The sequence below is a fragment of the Schistocerca nitens genome, chromosome 2 (genome assembly GCF_023898315.1).
Source record: "Schistocerca nitens isolate TAMUIC-IGC-003100 chromosome 2, iqSchNite1.1, whole genome shotgun sequence".
Classification (NCBI taxonomy): Eukaryota; Metazoa; Arthropoda; class Insecta; order Orthoptera; family Acrididae; genus Schistocerca; species Schistocerca nitens.
Window position 1 is genome coordinate 602,073,338 of NC_064615.1, and position 25,002 is coordinate 602,098,339.

Below are 25,002 nucleotides of genomic sequence, written 5' to 3' on the forward strand. Positions count from 1 at the left end.
ATCCATGCCCGCGGCAGGATTCGAACCTGCGACCGTAGAAGCAGCGCGGTTCCGGACTGAAGCGCCTAGAACCGCTCGACCACATCGGCCGGCTCCTGAAACATCCTCTTTGCTCATGGGCACAGTGAAAGCTGTGATATCAATGGGAAGTATTGTATTAGAATGGAAGATTAATCTCAGCAATCATCATGTAAGATTCATTACTGTATCAACAGCCGGACTTACTAACAGAAACACCAAATGGATCTCTTAATCCCTCGACTGAGTAACTATTGCTCTTAATGAGAATGAAGCCGGCAGGCTAATCCTAGCCTGTTGTATTTCAATGTAAAACCATCATTACCACCGGCCGATGTGGCCGAGCGGTTCTAGGCGCTTCAGTCTGGTTAGGTTTAAGTAGTTCTAAGTTCTAGGGGACTGATGACCTCAGATGTTAAGTCTCATAGTGCTCAGAGCCATTTGAACCATTTGAGCCATCAGTACCTCTAACTCTTCCATTTGTATCTTGTCTTCTTGGTCCCTGCAGCCTCTTTATAGACCATCTGGTCTTGGTATATTTGAGCCTTTAGTGTAACTAAATTTAGGAGAATATGCAAAATTTTAAAAAATTATGCCTTTTACCCGACCAGGTGTTCCTTCCAATGATTTTAAAAAAATAATTATTTCCAGTGGTTTGTGATCACATTCAGTTGTCAACATCTTGACGTAAACATATACATTAAATTTCTTGACTGCAAATTTATTTTCCATGGCCTCGTTTTCAGTTTGTGGATATAACAGTTGTGCTGGTGACAATGACGTTCTGGCATATGCAGGTTTTTCAACCTGCAATAGGCCAGTTGCTGTAGCTCTTTGGATGGCATCAATTGAAAGCTTTACATCTTCACCTACATCTTAATAACGAAGCACTGGAGGTATTGTGAGACATTCTTTTATTTTGGCAAGTGCTTGCTGTCTTGTAAAATCCCATTTACATTCAGTTTCTTTCCTTAGGAATTGCAGCAGCTGTTTGTTCAGTGTGGCACAGAAGAATCGCATCTGCTTAGTAAGCAGCAGACCCATATATGAATCCCAGCATTGTTACAAAATTTAATTCATTGCTTCGGACTACATCACTTTCGTACATAAAGTTGAGACTCCGTATGTCTTGTTAATATTAGTTATATGTGATTGGTATGTACTTAGGTAAGTAATTGGTTCAAATGGTTCAAATGGCTCTGAGCACTATGGGACTCAACTGCCGTGGTCATTAGTCCCCTAGAACTTAGAACTAGTTAAACCTAACTAACCTAAGGACATCACAAACATCCATGCCCGAGGCAGGATTCGAACCTGCGACCGTAGCGGTCTTGCGGTTCCAGACTGCAGCGCCTTTAACCGCACGGCCACTTCGGCCGGCAAGGTAAGTAATTCACTACCCGCAATATACAGGGTGATTTTTTTCACTGTTTACAAAGTCTAGGGATTGATCGATGAGAGGGTATGAAACAAAAAAGGAATAATGAACTTATGTCCGGAAATACGTGTTTTCCATGCTAAAGACCATTTATTCAGTCATACTTTGTGCAGAGACTGCAGTCTAATACGCACTGTACCATGGAGCCACAGTTACAATACACATGCTTTCCTCCTAGAGGGTGATATTGCTCCTCATACGTCATGCCCTAGCGCCGTCTCCTGCCATAGTAATTGGTAACCGATTAACTTCTGTTGCTGACTAACCTTGTATCGGATGTGATACAGCGTTGCGCACAATGTTCCGTATTCGAAGTGAGAGCTAGCCGACATGGTGTTTACTTACGGAAAAGCAAATGGCAACGGGCGGCGAGCAACGAGGTTGTGTCAGGAGACCTATCCCCGACGGCAACAACCACGGCATTCAGTGTTTGCCCCAGTGATTCGCCGCTTGCCTGACACAGGGTCGACTAAGGAAGCAGCAAATCATGAAGGACATAGCCGAAATGTTCAGACGCCACACTTGGAGGAAAATGTGATGAACACGGTGGAAGGCGACCGCCGTCTCAGTATCAAGCAGTGCAGGGTAAGCTAGACGACCGTGTGGAACATTATCCAAAACAATTGTTACTACCCTTGTCAGTTACAGCGTGTGCAGGGCTTACTAGTGACAGCTTTTCCACATCGGAAGCAGTTTTGTCAATGGATTCTTCACCAGGAAACCATGATTTCTGGATTTGTGTCATAAATCCTATTCATAGATGAGGCCACCTTTACATGGAGTAGATTTTCAACTTTCATAACAGTCACCTGTGCGATAGTACGCAGAACCCCCATAGTATGGTGACAGCGAATCATCAGTATCGGTGCAGCCGGAACGTGAGGGCCGGTACAATTGACGATCGTATTTTGGGACCAGTCTTCCTCCCACGTCGCCTAACAAGCCGGAACTGTCGAGATTTCTTGTAGGTGACTTTGCCACCCCTGCTGGAAAGAGTGCCATTGACGATTCGAAGGATTATGTGGCTGCTACATGACGGTCCTCCATCCCACTTCGCCGTTAATGCCCGGATGCATCTCAATCGAGTCTTCCTTGGTCGATGGATCGGATGAGCTGTTCCAGTTGCATGGCCTGCTCGTTTAACGGATCCCAACCCGTGCGATTTCTGATTATGGGGTCATCTCAGATGAATAGTGTATGCAGAGCCCATCACAGGTATGGGGACTCTGGAACAGCGTATTATGCTCCCTTTGACACTGTTCAGATGCAGCCTGGCCAATGTGAACGTGTTAGTCAGAACTTGCTACGACACGTACACGCATGCGTTGAGGCACACGGAAACCATTTTCAACACATACTGTAGCTGCGGTTGCATGGTACAGCACATATTAGATCGCAGTCTCTGTAACAATGTACGACTGAATAGATGGTCTCTGATGTGGAAACCATGCACTTCTGGACTTCATTAGACCTTTTTTCTTCCATATCCTCTCATCGATCAATCCACAGAGTTTACGCACGGTGGAAAAAATCACCCTGTGAATTGGAGTTGCTTTTTATTTTGAGAGGTTATTAATGACACTTATTTCAACAAGATCAATATCACATAAGAATTTTATTTCCTTCACACCAAATTTGCATTCGTCTTTATTAAGTTTGATGCCCACGTTTCACATCTCCATTGCTTCATTTAATTCTTCTACAAGACATTCTATATCGTAGATTGCATTAAGATATGACTTCTTGAAAAATTTCCGGTGCTGAAATTGAGCCAAACTGTAATCTTGCGCAACTGAATATCCCCATGGTGTACAAAACGTTAAATATTAAATTGCTTTCTGATACTCTGATCTTCTACAATCCTTTCGTATCGTCCAAAATTGTAAAATATTTTGCTCCTCTCGCTATTGTATGAATTTCTTCCAGTGTATTCATTGCATAGCGATGTCGAAGAACGTTTTTATTAATTTAAATTGGATCTACGCAAATACGAAGCATCCCTTTATTGTGTAGGACTACCACAGGTCAAACGACCTGTGCAGCTCCTTCTACAAGCTTCATTACTCCCGTTTCAACCATTTTCTAAAGTTCATCCAGTATCTGGTTTCCCAATTTATATTTATGTTCCATTTCCGAGCTAATAATAGTCATCTACTTTGAGGGTGACTCATTAGTTTTACAAATGCCAGTTGCCTTATCTAATGTGAGATCTGTCTAGGTTAACTGTCTTTTTCTAATTTCTTCACTGTGAATACTAATGTCAATTTTGTTTGTCAAAAATGTTCGCAATAAGTTGTCATATTCTTAAGATTTACTTTTTTTAACAATAGTAGTGCAAAATTCATCAAACATTTGACCATCTTTTGTTGTAAGGAGCTGAATACGTACCTTTCAAATCTTATGTTTACTTTTGGAATGAAGTAATCGTCGAACTTTTTTAGTACCGTGTGGTGGTTTCGTTCTTCACTAGCACCAAATTCAAACTTATTGTATGTAACCAAGGTACCACTACCAATCACGAACGTAAATACCGCCAGTTCCATATTTCCTGGTTTGGTATCTATTTACATCGCCATAGTGTAGAATTCCAATTGTTGTTTCCACAGTTTCCAGACATTTATCATGTTTTCTGTATTCACTACCAACGGTTTTGGTGGATGTATTATTTGTCAGAATTTCAGTTTCCGTGCTCGTCTTAGTGCTGGTGACAGACATTTTATTTATAAAATTATGTTTTAACGTCTGACACTATGTAACAAGAACAGGATTTTTCGAGTATAGAATTCAGAATACTTAAGTGAAATGCGTATAGCTCATTGATGCAGGATATCTATGGTATATATTGCAGAATTTACAATGTGTAGAAGTGGTCCGATTATAGCCAACACACTGCAATGGGATGGTTCCTCTGGGTAGTAACACGACACTTCAGTCTGAAAATGGTTAGTTATTGTTAATATCTCAGAAAATCAATCGCATAAAGATGTGGTTCGAAAGATAAACTCTACGTGTGCTACTAAGGGCTGCTGATGCCATTGATATCATATTCTGTGCAAGTTATTTCGTGGTGGCATAAGCACACATGCACTGTAGGAAATCTGCAACAGAAGTACTGCAGTTCTGGAACCAGTGACAAAACCTCTGTTTCACAAAATTATGTATGTGAGAGAATGGGATATTTATCATTATCAGCGTGGGAGAACTCTGTAAGAACTGAGCTAGTTAATTGCCTGTGCCCTAGACAACCATTGACTAGACAAAAGAGCCTGCTCACAGCAGATCTACATCTTCATTTACATCTACATGGATACTCTGCGAATCACACTTAAGTGCCCGGCAGAGGTTTCATGGAACCACCTTCACTATAATTCTCTATTGTTACACCCTTGAACAGCGCGCGGTGAAAACGAACACCTATATCTTTCCGTGCTAGCTCTGATTTCCCTTATTTTATTACGATGATCGTTTCTCCCTCTGTAGGTCGGCGTCAACAAAATATTTTCGCATTCGGAGGAGAAAGTTGGTGATTGAAATTTTGTGAGAAGATACCGCCGTTGTTTCAATTATGTCCACCCCAAATACCTGTATCATGTGTATGACGCTCTCTCCCATATTTCTCAATAATACAGAAAACGCTGCTCTTCTTTGAACTTCCTCGATGTACTCCGTTAATCCTGTCCGGTAAGGATCCCACACCACGCACCAGTACTCCAAAAGAGGACTGACACGCGTAGTGTAGGCAGTCTCTTTAGTAGATCTATTGCGTCTTCTAAGTGTTCAGCCAGCAAAACCCAGTCTTTGGTTCGCCTTCCCACACATTTTCTATTTGTCCTTACCAATTTAAGTTGTCCTTCATTGTAATTTCTAGGTATTTAGTTGAATTTATCGCCTTTAGATTTGATTGACTTATCATATAATACCTTTTAGCATTCATGTAGGTGACCTCACATTTTTCATTATTTAGGGTTAATTGCCAATACAGATATCTTTTCTAAATCGTTTTGCAGTTTGTTTTGATCTTATGATGACTTTTCTAGACGATAAAAGCATCATCTGCAAACAACCTAAGATGACTGCTCAGATTGTCTCCTAAATCGTTTACGTAGATAAGGAACAGCCGAGGGCCTAAAACGCTATCTTGGGGACTTTCCGTCAGTTAAAATGAGCTGTGACATCTCTGACAAGAAATCACGAATCCATTCGCATAACTCAGACTGCTCAAAACGGCGGCACACAAAGAGTTCATCAGAGTTACGTACGAACAATTCAATAAATGATTTGGCAAGTGAGGAACAACATATTTGAAGTGCAATTCTATACTGACTTCAGACATAAGCCAGATGGGATTAAAAATACACGTGAAACGGGGAAATTTCTAGCAATCACAGAAATTTAGGTCTCTTATTCATGACTTCCTGCATAGCCTTGAATAACATAAAGTGCAGGATTGCATAGTACTTCAGATTGAACATGATTCTGAAATCAGCTTCCAGCTTGGCAAGAACTGACGATCCCTGAGGATCTGTAATATTTCTCGCCTAAATACTAGATCACAATCATAATTTATCACAAGTTCAGCACACGAGAGGATTGCAAAATGAATGTGCAAATACGAAGATCACACAATGAAAATGAGAGAAAACGTTGCCTATTAACAGCCACTACAAATAACTGAAACAGTCTCTCCAAACTCAGCTATCACCTGAGAACTGCTACAGCCTCTTACCTTGACGACCCGGAATAAAAGGTGATTTTAGACTTTCTCTCCAGCATGGCCCATACAAATAGTCCGCTGATCCGGTTGGCTTGCACTGTGCGTAACTTACAAGAGGTACACACGCTACCACAGCAGTGTCTCAAAGGGGCATAACTCAAACAGTCTCCACTACATATCGATATCGATTACAGATTGGCAAGGCTAGTTTTGTGAGTTAAAGAAAAACATAACTGAAGCGAAACTGAAACTGCCATTTAATACACAACTTGAGAGGTGGCATGAGCCTCCTCTCATATTTCTCTCTAATTGCATGCGGTGAAAAGTTGCTATTCCTTCACACGCGGACTTCCCACGCAGCGTCTCTCGTCACCCAGGTGGTCCGGTGACAGGCAGGCTATGCTGATCTTGAAAGTGTAAGCCGACGGGTGTGAGGGAGTCGACTGAATGCTTTCCAGACGCCGACATTGTCAAAAGACACGCCCGGAGGGGCCTGAAGTAGCGGCTGGGCTAGAGGTTCCGTTACTTCGCAGAAACTTAGCGAAAACACTTTCTGGTGGGCTACCAGCGAGGCATGGGAATGACTTGTGTTCCCAAGCAGCCTTAGCGCGCAAATTCCCACGTTTTCTGCCGTATAGTAACTGTGATTGGCTTGCTCAGGGCATAGTTCCGTGACGTAGCAAAATCGGCGCTGAAATTGGCGCCAAGAATCTCCATTGGTGGAATGGTAGTGCTCCGGCAATAGAGTGGAATTTTCCGCCGGTTTTCGAGTTGCTGATTGGAACGTTTAACCACGGCCACTGTCGTGAGGGCGGGAATGTTCTGTGTTCGGTTTGTACGGGTGCTCTTGTAGGAGTCGGCTCTCGCCTTTCGGTCGGAGTAGGTTACAAGACTGAGCTCTCGCTGCTCTGGACAGCCTGCCTTCCGTTGGCTGTCTAATATACTTTTATTTAATTGTAACTGTTTGACGAAGTTGCTGAAGTTTCGACTTCAACGTAACTTCCCGAGTACAGTTGGCAATTGAGCGTTCTGCGTACAAGAGGTCTATGTTGTCTGTCTTGAGCAGTTTTGGCTAAAGTTGACTGTATCGGAGTTACTGTGTGACTTCGAAATTAAAATCAACCACTGTACCGTCAGTGATTGTGTGGCGAGCCTTCTTCATCTCCATGAGAGGCGCATTTGTATTGCTAGGAAGTCTTTAGTGTGGAACAACCAGGCGAGGATAATTTGTTTTGGGCTATACTCGCGACATTATCATCACCACGACGGGACGTCGAAGCTACCAGCCATCGCTTCCAGTATGCCAGATCGTGTCCGTGCAGTTAAGAAGACAGCTTGGTAATGTACGTCTGCAGCACCAGCAAAGCAGGCAATTTTGCTAGGTGATAATCCGAGCTCAGCAGAGCGCGCCTGTTTGTCTTTTCTAACTTTGATCTGTCTTGGGTGTTCATTGTCTGAGTTCTCACTAATGTAGCAGCAATTAATGCTGGGTTGGCTGTGTGTCTCTCTTAAGACTTGAGTTGCAAGGAATTGGCTCCACATACCACTTCGTCGTAAATGTCACAATCTAGTTTAGGGACAACTTCACCTTCACAGCATTTATTTGAGTATCCAGTTTGAGCCAATTTGATGTATTGTAAATGTTTCATGTGTTTTTGTTTATTATTTTGAGTTATAGTAAATCATATTGTTATTTTGGACAGAACTTTCATTCTGTTAATCGGTAGATCAACCCTATCATTTCTCACTACATTAATGAAACTTTCCTTTATTTAACTTATTTATCAAATTAAATTATTGCAGGTGCCAAACTCTTTTCTACTCCACTTGCAGGGTCGATTACAGTCAGTTCGCGTTTCTTTTTAATCCATGTGCAACAGCAAAAATTCGGAGTTAGAATAGGGGGGGGCTTAGGGCATCCTTTATATATGAAGATTCTAGAAGAATTTAGTGTTAAATACACTGTTAGCCTCGGCACCTCGCAAACTATGGATCTGACTATACTGTATATACCTTGACTGTAGTCAATATTTAAACGCAGTGTAATTAATTTACTATCGTTTCAACAAAAATGCTCACACAGATGACGCTCCTGGCTCCGTAAGGCCACCTTACTACATACTTTATTGTTCTTTATCCAACAAACTCTGAACATTCTAGCAACCCCCTGGAATCAGCGTACAATCGCCACTTATCTGTGATATTGATAGGAGCATACTTTATATCTTCAGACTGGTACATAAAACTGAAAGAAGGTGATGCTGTACTCTGTCTCAAAACCACCAATCGTGCAGAGAACTTAACTTGGTCCTGATCACACGGTTATCAAAACATTAGCATCTCTTAGTGAAAAATATCTTGTACCAACTCTAAGGACATAAGAGCTTAATATTAAAACGGAAGCTCTATTTTAAAAGAATAGAAACTACAGACGTAGGCGATATTTGATAAACAAGTTCGAAACAAATCTACAATAGAGGTTAGTAAAACACAAGAGGAGGAAATTACGACTGCACTAATCGCAAGCAGCGAAATTTATATTCAAATTGCTTTAAAATAAAAGCACAGATGTTCATCACGTCTCAGGATTGTCTGCCCTAGGGCAAGCACTCAGGAACCAGTGATCACACTAACCAAAACTCATCAAGTCTATCATCACTTAAGTTGTACATTCAAAAAATTTAATTAACGACAAATAATTATTTAAATAAAATATCTTTTCAATGTAACGCTTTTTCAAACGGACTAAAAAATGTAAAATAATTTCTCCTAGCCCCATGCAGATTACAAACACCGTACAGATAGTCTTGAAAATCTATGACTGTGTTTAATAGCGACAACAGAACTCGTAAAATTTAAAACGAAAAATTTGGGGCACAAACGACAGAAAATTTAAGCATGACTAGTTCATTTAAGTCACTAACAGTTCTATTGCACTGCAAATGTGTAACTTTTTTAACGACATTCCTTACTGTTATCTAATCCATGTACCCCATGTTTCGTTTTAAATTGTGGTAACTATTAAAAATTCACAACCATAAGTTTTCACGACTAACTGTGTGGGTTTAGCAATCTTTATGTGGCTAAGAAAAATTATTTCATACTTCATCACAAAAACGTTTTCCATTAAAAATGTTTCTAAATAATTATTTATTTCTTTTTAATGCTATGTATGAAAGTTATGAATCAATTTTGATGAAATTACAACAGACACAAGTGGTAAATTTCAGGTTTATTTCACTTTGTATTACTACTACATAAACGTCGCGAAAAGATCGTGAAGCTAAAAAGTTAGAGAGGTAAGAGCTCATTCGAGAGCTCATTTGGGGGCCTATCAAAAATCGCTCTTATCGCGAAATATTCGCGACTGGAATAGGAAAAGGGGGAAATAGCAGTGGTGTACAAAGAACCTCCCGCCACATACCAGACAAGAAAGCAAGTTAATACTGCAAAGTCAACCAGTTCTGAGCTAACAAGAAGAAGGCCTGAGACACGGCGAACTGATCTGACTCATATTAGACAGGTCGCTTGTGTACAACCTTAAATGGAAGACTAAGATATTTTGGCTCAACAAAAACCACTCCTAAATTTCATGACACGCATCGTCTCAGAACTGACGAGATCGATAGGTAACTGAAAATTAATCATATTTCATCATTGTACACTCCTGGAAATTGAAATAAGAACACCGTGAATTCATTGTCCCAGGAAGGGGAAACTTTATTGACACATTCCTGGGGTCAGATACATCACATGATCACACTGACAGAACCACAGGCACATAGACACAGGCAACAGAGCATGCACAATGTCGGCTCTAGTACAGTGTATATCCACCTTTCGCAGCAATGGAGGCTGCTATTCTCCCATGGAGACGATCGTAGAGATGCTGGATGTAGTCCTGTGGAACGGCTTGCCATGCCATTTCTACCTGGCGCCTCAGTTGGACCAGCGTTCGTGCTGGACGTGCAGACCGCGTGAGACGACGCTTCATCCAGTCCCAAACAACATGCTCAATGGGGGACCGATCCGGAGATCTTGCTGGCCAGGGTAGTTGACTTACACCTTCTAGAGCACGTTGGGTGGCACGGGATACATGCGGACGTGCATTGTCCTGTTGGAACAGCAAGTTCCCTTGCCGGTCTAGGAATGGTAGAACGATGGGTTCGATGACGGTTTGGATGTACCGTGCACCATTCAGTGTCCCCTCGACGATCACCAGTGGTGTACGGCCAGTGTAGGAGATCACTCCCCACACCATGATGCCGGGTGTTGGCCCTGTGTGCCTCGGTCGTATGCAGTCCTGATTGTGGTGCTCACCTGCACGGCGCCAAACACGCATACGACCATCATTGGCACCAAGGCAGAAGCGACTCTCATCGCTGAAGACGACACGTCTCCATTCGTCCCTCCATTCACGCCTGTCGCGACACCACTGGAGGCGGGCTGCACGATGTTGGGGCGTGAGCGGAAGACGGCCTAACGGTGTGCGGGACCGTAGTCCAGCTTCATGGAGACGGTTGCGAATGGTCCTCGCCGATACCCCAGGAGCAACAGTGTCCCTAATTTGCTGGGAAGTGGCGGTGCGGTCCCCTACGGCACTGCGTAGGATCCTACGGTCTTGGCGTGCATCCGTGCGTCGCTGCGGTCCGGTCCCAGGTCGACGGGCACGTGCACCTTCCGCCGACCACTGGCGACAACATCGATGTACTGTGGAGACCTCACGCCCCACGTGTTGAGCAATTCGGCGGTACGTCCACCCGGCCTCCCGCATGCCCACTATACGCCCTCGCTCAAAGTCCGTCAACTGCACATACGGTTCACGTCCACGCTGTCGCGGCATGCTACCAGTGTTAAAGACTGCGATGGAGCTCCGTATGCCACGGCAAACTGGCTGACACTGACGGCGGCGGTGCACAAATGCTGCGCAGCTAGCGCCATTCGACGGCCAACACCGCGGTTCCTGGTGTGTCCGCTGTGCCGTGCGTGTGATCATTGCTTGTACAGCCCTCTCGCAGTGCCCGGAGCAAGTATGGTGGGTCTGACACACCGGTGTCAGTGTGTTCTTTTTTCCGTTTCCAGGAGTGTATATGGGATCCGCGAATGCATGTTTTCCCTAGAAATAGAGGGAAGAAACTGTTACAATTGCCCTTACAAGGTACGTGCCGCTGTAGTATCTACCAAAGTGTTTGGTTGGGGACTGGAGGACCCGCGTTCGATTCCCAAGCGAATTCTACAGCCTTTTTCATTTGTACTTTTTTGCATATGGAAACTGCAAGGAATAGGAGCGTGAATAAGTTAAGTAAATCAATAGGCGCTAATAACATGGTAGGCAAATAAATTTCTCAGACGACTTGCATTAGCAAAGAATCAAAATTTTAAGCCGGTTTGTATGGGAACAATTCGGAGTAACACTACTGCGAACTTGGCACAAGGGGCCACAAACAGACAACTGCACGATGTTTCTTAAGTCAGGTGCAGGACAGAATTCTACTTTTTGAGGCAGCGAAATTGTGATGTTTTTCTGGAAACCCAGAGGGAACTGTCCACCCACAAGGATGTGATAACGATTCATTGCATCCTCATGATGAACTGTCAGCACCGATTTTTCAGTTATTGTTATCATATGTCTGTTAAACATAAAAATTAATTCACGAAAAGCAAATATTCTAAATGTAAACCAAGTCTGTTTCTAGCTGAGTCTTCAGAAGAAACAATATAGTTGCACAAAGATTGTATTTATTAGATGTACTTGAGCCGCGAGTATACGAGGTGCGACCATAAAATAATGAGGCTGATTTTCTTTGCAAGATGTGGCAACCCTGCAGGCTTGCGTAGGCACAATATCTTTGACCTTGGTCTATAAGCTGCTTCTAGTCCAAGTGGCAGATCGATGCAACTGCTCAGTTGTGAGTTGTGCTGTCATAAGTTAAAACATGTTTGTGTCTCTCGTCATGGAAATGGAACCACATAATATTGCACAATGGAATGCCATTTCTTTTTGCATTAAATTGAGTGAAAACGCGACGACAACTTAGGGTAAGTTTCAGAAGGCTTTTGGAGAGTTTTTCGTAGGCATAAAATGTTCAGTGAAGGCAGAACGAATGTTGAAGATGAAGACCGCAGCGGACGACCATCAACCTCACAGACTGTTGTCAACTTGGCCAGGGTGCGTGACCTCGTACGATCTGGTCGAAGATTATCCGTGAAAATGATTGCAGAAGAACTGAACATCAATCGAGAAACGGTTCATCTAATAATAACTGAAGATCTTGCTATGAGAAAGATTTGTGCAAAAATGATCCCCAAAAATCTCACACCACAACAGCGAGAAACACGGCAAAATGTGGCAGCCAATCTGTTAGAGCAAACGGAAATCAATCCAGAATGTTATCACTGGTGATGAAAGTTGGTTTTTTCAGTATGATCCAGAGACAAAACACCAAAGTTCGCAATGATGCTCAAAGAGATCACCCAGACCAAAAAAAGCTCACATGTCAAAGTCAAAACTGAAATGCATGCCCGTGTGCTTCTTTAACTCCAAGGGAATTGTTCATAAAGAGTGGGAGCCTCCTGAACAAACAGTTAACCAATATTACTACAAAGAAATTTTAGAAAGACTTCATAAAAGAGTTCTTCGTGTCCAGGCCAACATTGCTGATAATTGGATTCTGCATCACGATAATGATCCATCCCATACTGCTCTGTCAGTAAAGCAAATTTTAACCTCAAAATAAATTTCAGCACTACCACAGCCACCTTGTTCACCAGATATCGCCCCGTGCGACTTTTTTCTATTTCCAAGAGTCAAAATGGCGATCAAGGGACACCATTTTCAAACAACACAAGATGTCCAAAAAGCTGTGACGAGGGTCTTGGAGGATATTACAGAAGATGAGTTCCAGAAATGTTACTATCAATGGCAGAAGCGCTGGAAAAAGTGTGTGCAATCATAAGGGAACTACTTTGAAGGAGATAACACTAAACTTGACTAAAACGATAAGCAACATTTTTTTCACATCAGTCTCATTACTTTGTTGTCGCACCTCACACTCCATTTAGTTCGAACGTTTATAGGCCAAGTACGATCCACGTAGTTGTTCGAAGGAAAGTTAGGACACGTAACAGAATGAGTGAAAGTGACGTCGTAAGGCGACCAGGATTAAAATTTTAATTCTTTTCTAATGATAGTCGTTTGAGATATTTATTTACCTAACTTATTATTATTCGCTATTGTTTTACTTGCCTTGTTGACTCTTTTGTTCCTACCAAATTCGATATGAGAAAAAAATAATAAGAAAGAACACAAGTTTTCAGCTGCTCTACCAAATACCTTGGTCGCTACCTCGGAGGCACTTTCGTTCACTAGCTTGTACCTCATGATTATGTAAGGGGGCAATCTTAACAGTTTCTTTTCCCGATGTCTAGGAAAATATGCGTTTGCGGACCCCACATTTGATGAAAAATACTCAGTTTTCATTTACTTGCCGATTCCGTGAATTTTGAGTCGATTGCGCGAATTGAAGATTACTCGTGCCTTTCTCAAAGACAGGATAGAGTCGAACCAGAATATCTTAATGTCCTTCATTTTAGGTTGCACGCAAACCATCTGTCAAATCTGAGTCGAACCGGTTGGCCTTGACTGAGGCCTTCCCATTGTAAGTTGAAAGTATCAAGTCTCTAGCTCATAGGGAGTTAGTTTAAAATCAGTTGCAATATTTGTACCAAAAAGACAGGAAAGCGATATAATAAAAACGGCTTAAAATTATACGATACATAATATACAGACAAAATAAAAACGTTTGCAGCTGACGACTAAATTTTGCTCTTGAAAATCAAAACTCCTCGAACCTGATTCAAATAACCATTACTTCCTATATCATACGAAAGAGCATTCTTATTTCGTAAACGCCTTGCGGGTACTGGTCCGAACACTACCTGACAATGCAAATAGCTTAGCAGAAATCTAGTTACTGCGTCGTACGCAAAATCTCGAATTTATGATGAAATACCTTTCCAGGGAGTTGCTAACACACGACACATTTTAGCGTAACAGATTCCCGAATAGTCGCAAAATACGAGGCCAAGAAGCGACCATAATAACAGCATATGAATTCACACAAATTAACGTGGCAATAATCTCCAACGAACATCTTGGCTCGCTAATTTCCCAAATAGTGCATTTGCTGGACCACATAAAAACACTGAAAGGTAAAAATCTGTTAAATAAATGGGAAAGATAATATTAAAACTGACTAGTGACGCCGGGGAGTGGTTCTAGTCGCTACAGTCTGGAACCACGCGACCGCTACGGTCGCAGGTTCCAATCCTGCCTCGGCATGGATGTGTGTGATAGTTAGGTTTAAGTAGTTCTAAGTTCTAGGGGACTGATGACCTTAGAAGTTAAGTCCCATAGTGCTCAGAGCCATTTTTTGACTAGTGACGGAGGGCCACTTTGGCTTTGTAGAAGCATCAATCAAGAGATTAATAACTAACAATTTCATGAACTAAGTTATGGAACAGATTCCAACAATTAACCCAAGAGATGTAATAGCAAAAACTAATATAAAGTTAGTTCTCACACTCTGACGGAACCAACAGACTACGCACATATTCCAACAGCAATGGCGGCATGGTTCACCACAGGCAGCGTCTATAACTCAAGTGGTCCCGCCAGTATCTCCACGAGGCTAAAACAGCGGGCATTTTTTCACCCGTTTCTGCTACCTCCTGATCTTAAGAATCCCGCTTGATCAGACTGTGCTCAGCTCGACAGCCATTTATCTTACCGAACATCGCATCTTTGGTTAGTTGGTTGGTTGAGTCTGAGCGTGGGAGCAAACTGCGATGTCATCAGTCTCATCGGATTAGGGTAGTATGGGGAAGGAAGGCGGCGTGCCCTTTCAAAGGAACCACCCCGGCATTTTCCTGAACGTTTTAGGGAAATCACGGATACCTGGATGGCCGGACGCAGGTTTGAACCGTCGTCCTCCCGTATGTGAGCCCAGTGTTCTAGTCACCGCGCCACCTCGCTCGGTATCGCAGAGTGAGGGTATGAAACGAATAACTGTTTATGATGGGTGGAAAGCTCTCTCTCTGCTCGTGAATACCTGCTATACATGTGACTTGAATTTGAAATAGATATGAATACTAAAATCACAGAATAATGTAACTTACACTGTTAGTGAGTCATTTTCATATTTCAGGGATCTTTCGTTGCCACCCGCCGTACCGATAGAAAATTCCTGGGATGGGTCCCGTTCAAAATAATAACAGGAGACCTTCCCGCATATTCGTCATAGATTACAAACACACACACACACACACACACACACACACACACACAAACACACATGAAAACATACCTATGAACGATATTAAAAATAAATAAATAAATAAACATCTAAGAATAATAAAATACAGTAGAAAACATAGCGTGTTAGATAATGAAATATTAAAAAATAAGATAGAACCTAACATTGTACGAAACATTTTTACAAGTAGTACGTACTCAACAACAAATGCATAAATTAAGGAAAAAATTAGCAAACGTACACACAGAAAGTGTTTATACAGGACTTCCTGCTCATGCTTAAATAATGGATTGGCAGAAATACAAAAATACACAATAAATCAAAACAAAAATTCAAGGGTAACAGAAATTTCTGAGTTTATAGATCGGGGGTGTTTTTGCAAATGTCACTGTGCCACTGATCAATTATTGGACGGGGCACTAGCAGGAGCACAGTATAATGTCTTATTTACATATTATAGGAGAGGCATGAATATTACATAGGAGACAGTTGGCCGGCCGAAGTGGCCGTGCGGTTAAAGGCGCTGCAGTCTGGAACCACAAGACCGCTACGGTCGCAGGTTCGAATCCTGCCTCGGGCATGGATGTTTGTGATGTCCTTAGGTTAGTTAGGTTTAACTAGTTCTAAGTTCTAGGGGACTAATGACCTCAGCAGTTGAGTCCCATAGTGCTCAGAGCCATTTTTTTGAGACAGTTGGAAGGAATGTTCTGTCTAAAATAGAAATTCACATGGGGTTGGCATGAACTAACAGGTTGACATTTTGTAGATGGGAAACGTCTGCTGCACGTATGGAATGCATTTATGCTGTATCTTAGTGCCGATATCGTACATTGTATGGCGAATCAACAACCAGCCTGTGTGGGAAGTGCCTTGTGGTTGTGTGCACCTTGGCGTACTTCTATTGCGGACGTCTATTATCAAATGCAACATCAGAACTGCTTGGCTGGTGCCTTTACCTTTCCTGAAACCAAAACTTATCGCCATCTAACCGATTCTCAATTTTCTTCTCCTCTCATCTTTCTATTACCCTTGTCACCGACCTGTGTACATGAGCTCTTTAGCTTATTGTGCGATAATTCCTGCAGTTATCTGCCCTTAGGACCTTTTGGTTTTGTGGATGACATTTTTCCAAGTCTGATGTTATGTCTTCAGTCTAGTGGATTCTACAAACCAGCTTCAACAGTCTTTTGGTTGCCACTTTTCAAACTCACGAAGGAATGTTAACTTTCGCTTCTATCTTATTTGATGTCAAGCCTTCCAAAGCTCTGTTAAACGCTGACGTAAATACTGAATCCCATATGCCCTTAGTTCTTCTTCTAGCACATCTCAGGACAGTACCTCTCCCTCATTTAAGCCTTCAATGTAATGTTGATGATAAAGAAGTAAATTTCATTTGCTAAGTCATATTAGCCTACTGTTCTGAAACGAATACATTGGTTTGAGGCAGACGCGCTCAACAAAGGAGATACTACGCAGCGTCGCATTGCGTCTCTGCCGCCAGGGCTGGTTCTGCGCGTGCGAGTCCACTGTAGGCGGCATCTGTCAGACCAGTTTCTGGGCAATCAGGTTCCACTGCTGCGTGACATACCGCGCCAAAGCGGAGGTCAAGTACGGAACGGTACCCACTGCTCACGGAAGTCTTCTCAGACCACGCGAGTGACGTAGGGCAGGCGCTACTCCGATGTCAGATTGCACCAGATACACTTTACATCACGCGTACTGTCTTCCACGGTATGGTACTCCTTATAAATGTGCGTCTTATTTCCTCAATTGCTGGCTATTAAGACTTACGCTCTACGCAATACCAGTAGGTCATAAGAAAAACATATGGCATATGACAACTGTGAGAGATACATATCGAAAAAATAATATTATGTTTATATTGTCATTGATCATTGAATAACTCACACATGTTTTTCTCGCGTATCATGTCGTTTCTGGAAACCCAGAATCTACTCTGTAGGAATCAACATGGATTCCGGAAACAGCGATCGTGTGAGACCCAACTCGCTTTATTTGTTCATGAGACCCAGAAAATATTAGATACAGGCTCCCAGGTAGATGCCATTTTCCTTGACTTCCGGAAGGCGTTCGATACAGTTACGCACTGTCGCCTGATAAACAAAGTAAGAGCCTATGGAATATCAGACCAGCTATGTTTCTGGATTTAAGAGTTTTTAGCAAACAGAACACAGCATGTTGTTCTCAATGGAGAGACGTCTACAGACGTTAAAGTAATCTCTGGCGTGCCACAGGGGAGTGTCATGGGACCATTGCTTTTCACAGTATATATAAATCACCTAGTAGATAGTGTCGCAAGTTCCGTGCGGCTTTTCGCAGATGATGCTGTAGTATACAGAGAAGTTGCAGCATTAGAAAATTGCAGCGAAATGCAGGAAGATCTGCAGCGGATAGGCACTTGGTGCAGGGAGTGGCAACTGACCCTTAACATAGACAAATGTGATGTATTGCGAATACATAGAAAAAAGGATCCTTTATTGTATGATTATATGATAGCGGAACAAACACTGGTAGCAGTTACTTCTGTAAAATATCTGGGAGTGTGCGTGCGGAACGATTTGAAGTGGAATGATCGCCGGCCGGAGTGGCCGTCCGGTTCTAGGCGCTGCAGTCTGGAACCGAGCGACCGCTACGGTCGCAAGTTCGAATCCTGCCTCGGGCATGGATGTGTGTGATGTCCTTAGGTTAGTTAGGTTTAATTAGTTCTAAGTTCTAGGCGACTGATGGCCGCAGCAGTTAAGTCGCATAGTGCTCAGAGCCATTTAAACCATTTTTTTTAAAGTGGAATGATCATATAAAATTAATTGTTGGTAAGGCGGGTACCAGGTTGAGATTCATTGTGAGAGTCCTTAGAAAATGTAGTCCATCAACAAAGGAGGTGGCTTACAAAACACTCGTTCGACCTATACTTGAGTATTGCTCATCAGTGTGGGATCCGTACCATGTCGGGTTGACGGAGGAGATAGAGAAGATCCAAAGAAGAGCGGCGCGTTTCGTCACAGGGTTATTTGGTAAGCGTGATAACGTTACGGAGATGTTTAGCAAACTCAAGTGGCAGACTCTGCAAGAGAGGCGCTCTGCATCGCGGTGTAGCTTGCTGTCCAGGTTTCGAGAGGGGGCGTTTCTGGATGAGGTATCGAATATATTGCTTCCCCCTACTTATACCTCCCGAGGAGATCACGAATGTAAAATTAGAGAGATTAGAGCGCGCACGGAGGCTTTCCGGCAGTCGTTCTTCCCGCGAACCATTCGCGACTGGAACAGGAAAGAGAGGTAATGACAGTGACACATAAAGTGCCCTCCGCCACAAACCGTTGGGTGGCTTGCGGAGTATAAATGTAGATGTAGTAGATGTAGATCAATAAGTTGCCAAGGCCTATGTTTATCCTTGGCTACGTGGATGCAAGCCAGTTATGACTAGGTTATTGCAATCACACTCACAATTCGTAGAAAATTCTTCTTTTGTGTGGCCAGTATATCTGTAGATAAGTATAATTACGGAACGCGTGTTCACTTCGACTTAACAGTTACTAAAAAGTGTAATTTATTTTAGCAAAAAATGGTTCAAATGGCTCTGATCACTATGGGACTTAACAGCTATGGTCATCAGTCCCCTAGAACTTAGAACTACTTAAACCTAACTAACCTAAGGACAGCACACAACACCCAGTCATCACGAGGCAGAGAAAATCCCTGACCCCGCCGGGAATCGAACCCGGGAACCCGGGTTATTTTAGCATACGCCTTTAGTTTTATTCGTTTAAAACACCGCCAGTGCTTACATTTTCGTGTGATTTTAGCTTATATCGGGAACTGTCCTCAGCAATCACTTTTCCCAGGTATTCCTGTGTTTGGCACTGGTGCTTTTAGCCTAATTATACTCTGGCTACAGTTTATACATTTCTTGCCCTAAAGCACCACAAAATATGGCATCTTCAACTGTTATTTACGTCCTCCTGACTAAATGTATGTCTTGGTGTAGGTTACTTGATTTGTGAATATTTCTGGAGTATTATCAATTCTGTTTCCAAACTGCAATACTGTTTTGCTTGCATAGAAACAAAATGCCAAAAAGTCTCAAAGCAATGGCAGGACACAAAATAAAATACTTTGCCACCCTGCCAAATCACTGAATTATTTAGTTATATTTTCTGTAGATCATTTGAGCAATTTTTTTTTTTTTTTAATGTTGGGAAACGAGTCGCTTTACAGCATATAGTTTTAAGCCTCTATCTCATGGTGTTGTGATTTGTCAACAAACCGTAAATTTAAATATAATGTTAAAGAAACCACTCGCATATGTATGATGCCGCCGTCTGGCAACACACACAGTCTGGCTGCATCGAACAAGGCCGTGTTTAACGTCATTGTGTTGGCAGGAACAGTTGGAAGTCGATCATCTTTGCTGAAGGTCGAGTGTACGTAAACAGCAGCTGAAAGAGTCAATTATTTCTGCCACTTAGATCACATCTAGTTAGATTTGTAACGTATGTAAAATGGTGCTTAATGATAGGTTATGTTTCCATGTCTTCGTAACTGAACGATTAATACCGTATTTTACAGACGATAAGACACTACAGACTATAAGACGCACCTTAATTTTTAAGCAGTTTTTTTAAAAAATAACATTTTTTACAATTTCCGCTATTAGACTGCAAAGTCGGGCTAAAAAAATTATTAGTTTATAGAAGCGAACTGACCTCTAAAGTCCCTGAAAATTGTCATCTGAACTTCCTTGTTCTTCTTCTTCATTCATAAGATGGTCTTCACTGCCATCAAGAGCGTTACTTATGCCGCACTTCTTGAAATATTAACAATAATGTCTTCTTTCATTCCAGACCACGACTGTTTTATCCACTGTCTTCTTTGATTGTTTGTCGTTTTAAAGCTCCCTTCGACGTGAATTCACATTGTGTTTCATTCAACATGTTTGTTCCATTCCTCCCTCATATACATGGTTTATTTATTGAGACATCAAAAGGTTTCAGTTGTGAAGTAAACTCTGTATTTCCTTGTCTCCATTTTTCTTTCAAAGAATTTTTCAAATGACAACGAAATTGATTTCGCACAAGAAGAGAACTATTCTTCAATAAACCACCTTTCCTTCTCTTCCACATTCCGTTAATCCATAATTTCATACCAGCCTTGTCCATCCATGTGCGTCAACAACAGCACCTGGCGGTATTTCAGAAGGTTTTGGCATTGTTTTGAGCTTGAAGATGATCATTGGATTAAGGTTAGTACCGTAATACTTCATGAAGGGATAACAGTGTAGTGCATTGTTTGATGTCCACTTGTTTCTGTAGTTACTGTTTTAGCATCAAATGTCAGAGGAGTTTCGTCTATATTCGCTTAGTTCTACACTAGTTTTCTTCCGGTGTTAAATAATAAAGAGATAGAAAGATAATATTTTCTCTTCATATTCTTGTGGCATTTTCTGATATGTTTTGGTTTTGGTTCGCATGCTAAGTTCATGACGCTTTATAAACCCACCAGCTCCACCCTTAAAGTCCGTTAAGTATCACTGTAGCGCTAGCTTACGAGCGTATGTTTGAATCATTTTTGTATTAATTCCAGTGCCATTTTGACAGTGTCCTTGAATCCATTTCAATACGTCATCTTACAGTTTTGGTCATTTTGCATCCAGTGCTCTATTTGAATATTTAGTCTTCCTCATTTTTTTCACTTCTTCTTTACTAGCCCGCCAATCGCGTATGGTGTTTTTTCTGTTGCTGGAGGGCCGAAATGCCGCTCAGCTGCTCTGTTTCCATGTTCTTCTGCACATGCTATTACTTTCAATTTACAGCCCGCATCATCTGAATACGTTTTGTTTTTTCCCGTTACGAAACTAGCTACCAAATAAAGTATTATACTGTTACTGATAACACAAATCACTTTCAATTCAACTGCACTGGCACGTAGGTTGCAATGACGCATCATAGGCTACACAGTGTTCTGGGTTTGTGCTCGCGGAGCGGGAGGGAGACAGTGTTAGCGAGCTTGTGAATCCCCGCAACTCATGTTCGTCGCATCGGTGCACTGCTGCTGCCAGTTGAATCCAATGTTGCCAGATGTATAGGTTTCCTCAGTTAATATAAAAAGTCCAGAGTTTGATTTAAAATTCCCGCAAGTCTTAAATATGGCTTTATATTCGATGCCTCTGTAAACCTATTATGAATTTGACGTATATTATCTAGTCCAAGGTATTACCAAAAAATCGACTAGGTATATACTTTTATGGTCTCCTACTGTAACAGTGTTAACAGAAATCAACATACATACAGTACTTTTCAGTCCTACGTATGCCAGTACATAGTTCTCTTATAAGCAATCAGGTTTTACATAAAAATTCAGCTATGGAATTGAAGGAGTTGTCCAGAAGAAATTATTTTCGTGTAGATTCAAAACTTGGTTTCTGTCAGACGTATTATGTTATCGAGAAAATGATAAAAAAAATTGCTGATCCATATTGAGCTCACTTCTGAATCCATGACAGCCTTAATAATGAGTACAGAAGTTCATTTTTTCTATCAGTGCTGCAGGTATTGGCATCACCATTCTTTTGAAGTTGTGATGGAGCATACATGAAGAATTTTATCATCGAAAATACATATTATGAAGGTGCAGTTAAAATCCCTAACTCCTTGTAAAGGTACCAGCAAGATGACTGTGGGCGACCACCACATTCTTCTTATTGCCCCCTTTTGTACACTCGGTACTTTCTAAGTAATTAGTTAAGCCAGAAAATTACTCAGTAATCAAACACCGACAACATTTTACTGTGTTATCTTGAAATCAAGGATGAGTAAAATAAAACTAGCATAGAAAATATTTCACACGCGTTAAGATAGACAAACCTGTTTATATCATCTGAAACTGGAGGAAATGATGTATGTTGAGTTGCCTTTCTTAAGGTGCATGAAATACTTTCTGGCCCAGTTTTGTTTGGGAAATCCTGTGTAGTAAATCCCGATAACACTTAATCTCACTTTCAATTATAAGTACATGTTTATGAAATCTGCGGTTGTGTACCTGAAATGTCAGCCAAATACTTGCAGATATATAAACAATAACAGCATTAAAACGGATCATAGACCCATCTATCTAAATCTACCGTAATACTTCACTTCCAGATGCTCAGTGGAAGAGGGGACACAAACTGCAACTGGAATGTAGGACACTTCCAAAATTCAGACAAGAGGTGGCTTAAAGAGAATGTGTGCCTTGCTCAGGAAAGGTTGCCGCATTTAATTTCTGAGGGACAGCAAGAGGGATCCCACTGACACACGAGCATGTAGGGACAGTTGATCAAAGTTCAGGCATTCCCGTCACAAATAAGTTCCTAGGTGGCTGCTTTCTTGTCAGCTCAGGAAAGTAGACAAACACTTGGAATGATACCGTAGGAAACTACAGCTTGAAGTGTGAGTACCACAATGAAGAATAGCATAAGAATGAGATGGGAGTCACCAGGTTACATGTCAGTCACTGAAAATCGGAAATTGTCACTCTGTACGAAGACTAGAAGGTATGGCTGCACAGTGTGGATCGTTCATTCTGTGGGACGCTAACTGAACCCACAAAAGGACAATTCGATGGGAAATTCAGGATCCTGGAGGGTAGATTAAAAGAGACCCGTAACAAAACTGCCAAGCGGGAACAGTCAAGGCATAGTCAGCCAGATGGATGGTTAGCAGATAGTCAGAGGAATCAGACTGGATCGTGAGCAATCAATCAGTGGTTTGGAAATGCAGAGAGAGAGGAATCAATCAGGAGCAGACAGACAGTGTTTGTCTTCTGGCGGCATGCCAACTTATTATTGATTCAGTCTGCAGACTGAGTCAGATTCCAGCATTCATTTCAGTGTCTACCGTCACTTTGTCATACACTCATTACCGCACCATCTTGCACAGACATCCCCTGAGGGTCGATACTCATATCTTTCAGCATCCAACTGCAATTCTTTGTCTGACACCAGCTTCCAAATACTGCAGTAACGCCACCTCTGCGAGGTAATCACCCCAGACAATAGTCGCTGAGAGCGCAAGCACGAGAATAGTGCGTCGGACGCCGAGGTCGTGCTGTACCTGAGGGATTAAGTCAGCCAGAGGTGTCGCCCCAAAGCCATAGAACACAGAATATGAAAGCTATTGTCTGTCAGCACAAACCACACACACACACACACACACACACACACACACACACAAAACGAAGAGTGATTGGCGCGTTGCGCCGTCCTCGCATCTTCAATATACACTTTCATGCGAACTGACCCTGTCATGTGGTGATTTGAAACTTTCATTCCCTCCTTACTTGCCCCATTATTGTATGTCAAGCTAACCATGAGATTTATATTTTTAGTGACGATGTAAAAAAACTTAAGTGTTTCCATGTTTCAAATTCATTAATCTTTTGTTTTCACTTAAACCTTATTTGCATATCAATTTTAGTTTTATTACACTATCTAAAAGAATTATGCTGGAAATAAAAATATAACAGCGGTTGTTGGTAAGTTACTAGTATGATTGTAATTTTCACACAGTTAAATGTATGCCCCTGTATCATTAATTATGTTTGGATTCGTCGTAGATACTTGGAATTCCTTGCCTGTTCTCAAATTTACGTTTCAGTTTGTATGTCACTTGTCTATTAATGATGGCAGTATAGTCATTATCCTCAGAGTCTGCCGAGTAAAGTTCTCACTTCCATGAACCCTGCTCCATCCACTTAGTTTGTTATCCGAAGATTAATTTGTTGCAGCTCTGACACTTGTATATCTTGGGCAAGTGTCTTCATTTTTGTTTCTTCATTTCTGCGTAACTATCGAGCCTTACATCCACTTGAACAGCTTAGACAGTCAAGTCGCCAACTCTGTCCATAATTTTTAGTCGACAAACTTTCCGCTCTTTCACTTCTTTTTGTCCAGTTATGCTCTAAAACTCTTTCTCCCGATTCAGTTCAGTACCATTCGTTAGTTAAAAGAACTGCCCATCTGATCTTTAAGATTCTTCTGTAGTGTCTTGTGTATGCTATTTATCATTTAAGATCATGTAAGATTTCACCGCTTGCATATACTTTCAGAAAACATTTTTTCACATTTCTTAAACATTTTTAAAGTCACTGCTAAGGTATTTCATGAAATGAATGACCGCAGTTCTCTATACGTCCTTTATTACAGCTACAGGTTTTATTGCCTTGGTGCATAAGTTCCTAGCGTTTTTCCATAATTTATAAACACAACAGATACACGTAACACAGTCCTTAGTCATCGATAATGCAGGTTGTATCAAAAAGAATCATCCGATTTGACACGTCTATATTTCTGAAACTAATAAGCACATACAATGAATTTTGTTTTTTGATGAATGGGAAACTCAAAAAGGTTTTTTTTCATAGGTGTTCAATATGACCCCATTGAGAAGCACGTCTTATGTCAGTGCGATATTCAAATTGTTCCCACACAATAGCGAGCACGTCTTGAATTACAGCTTCCACAGCTG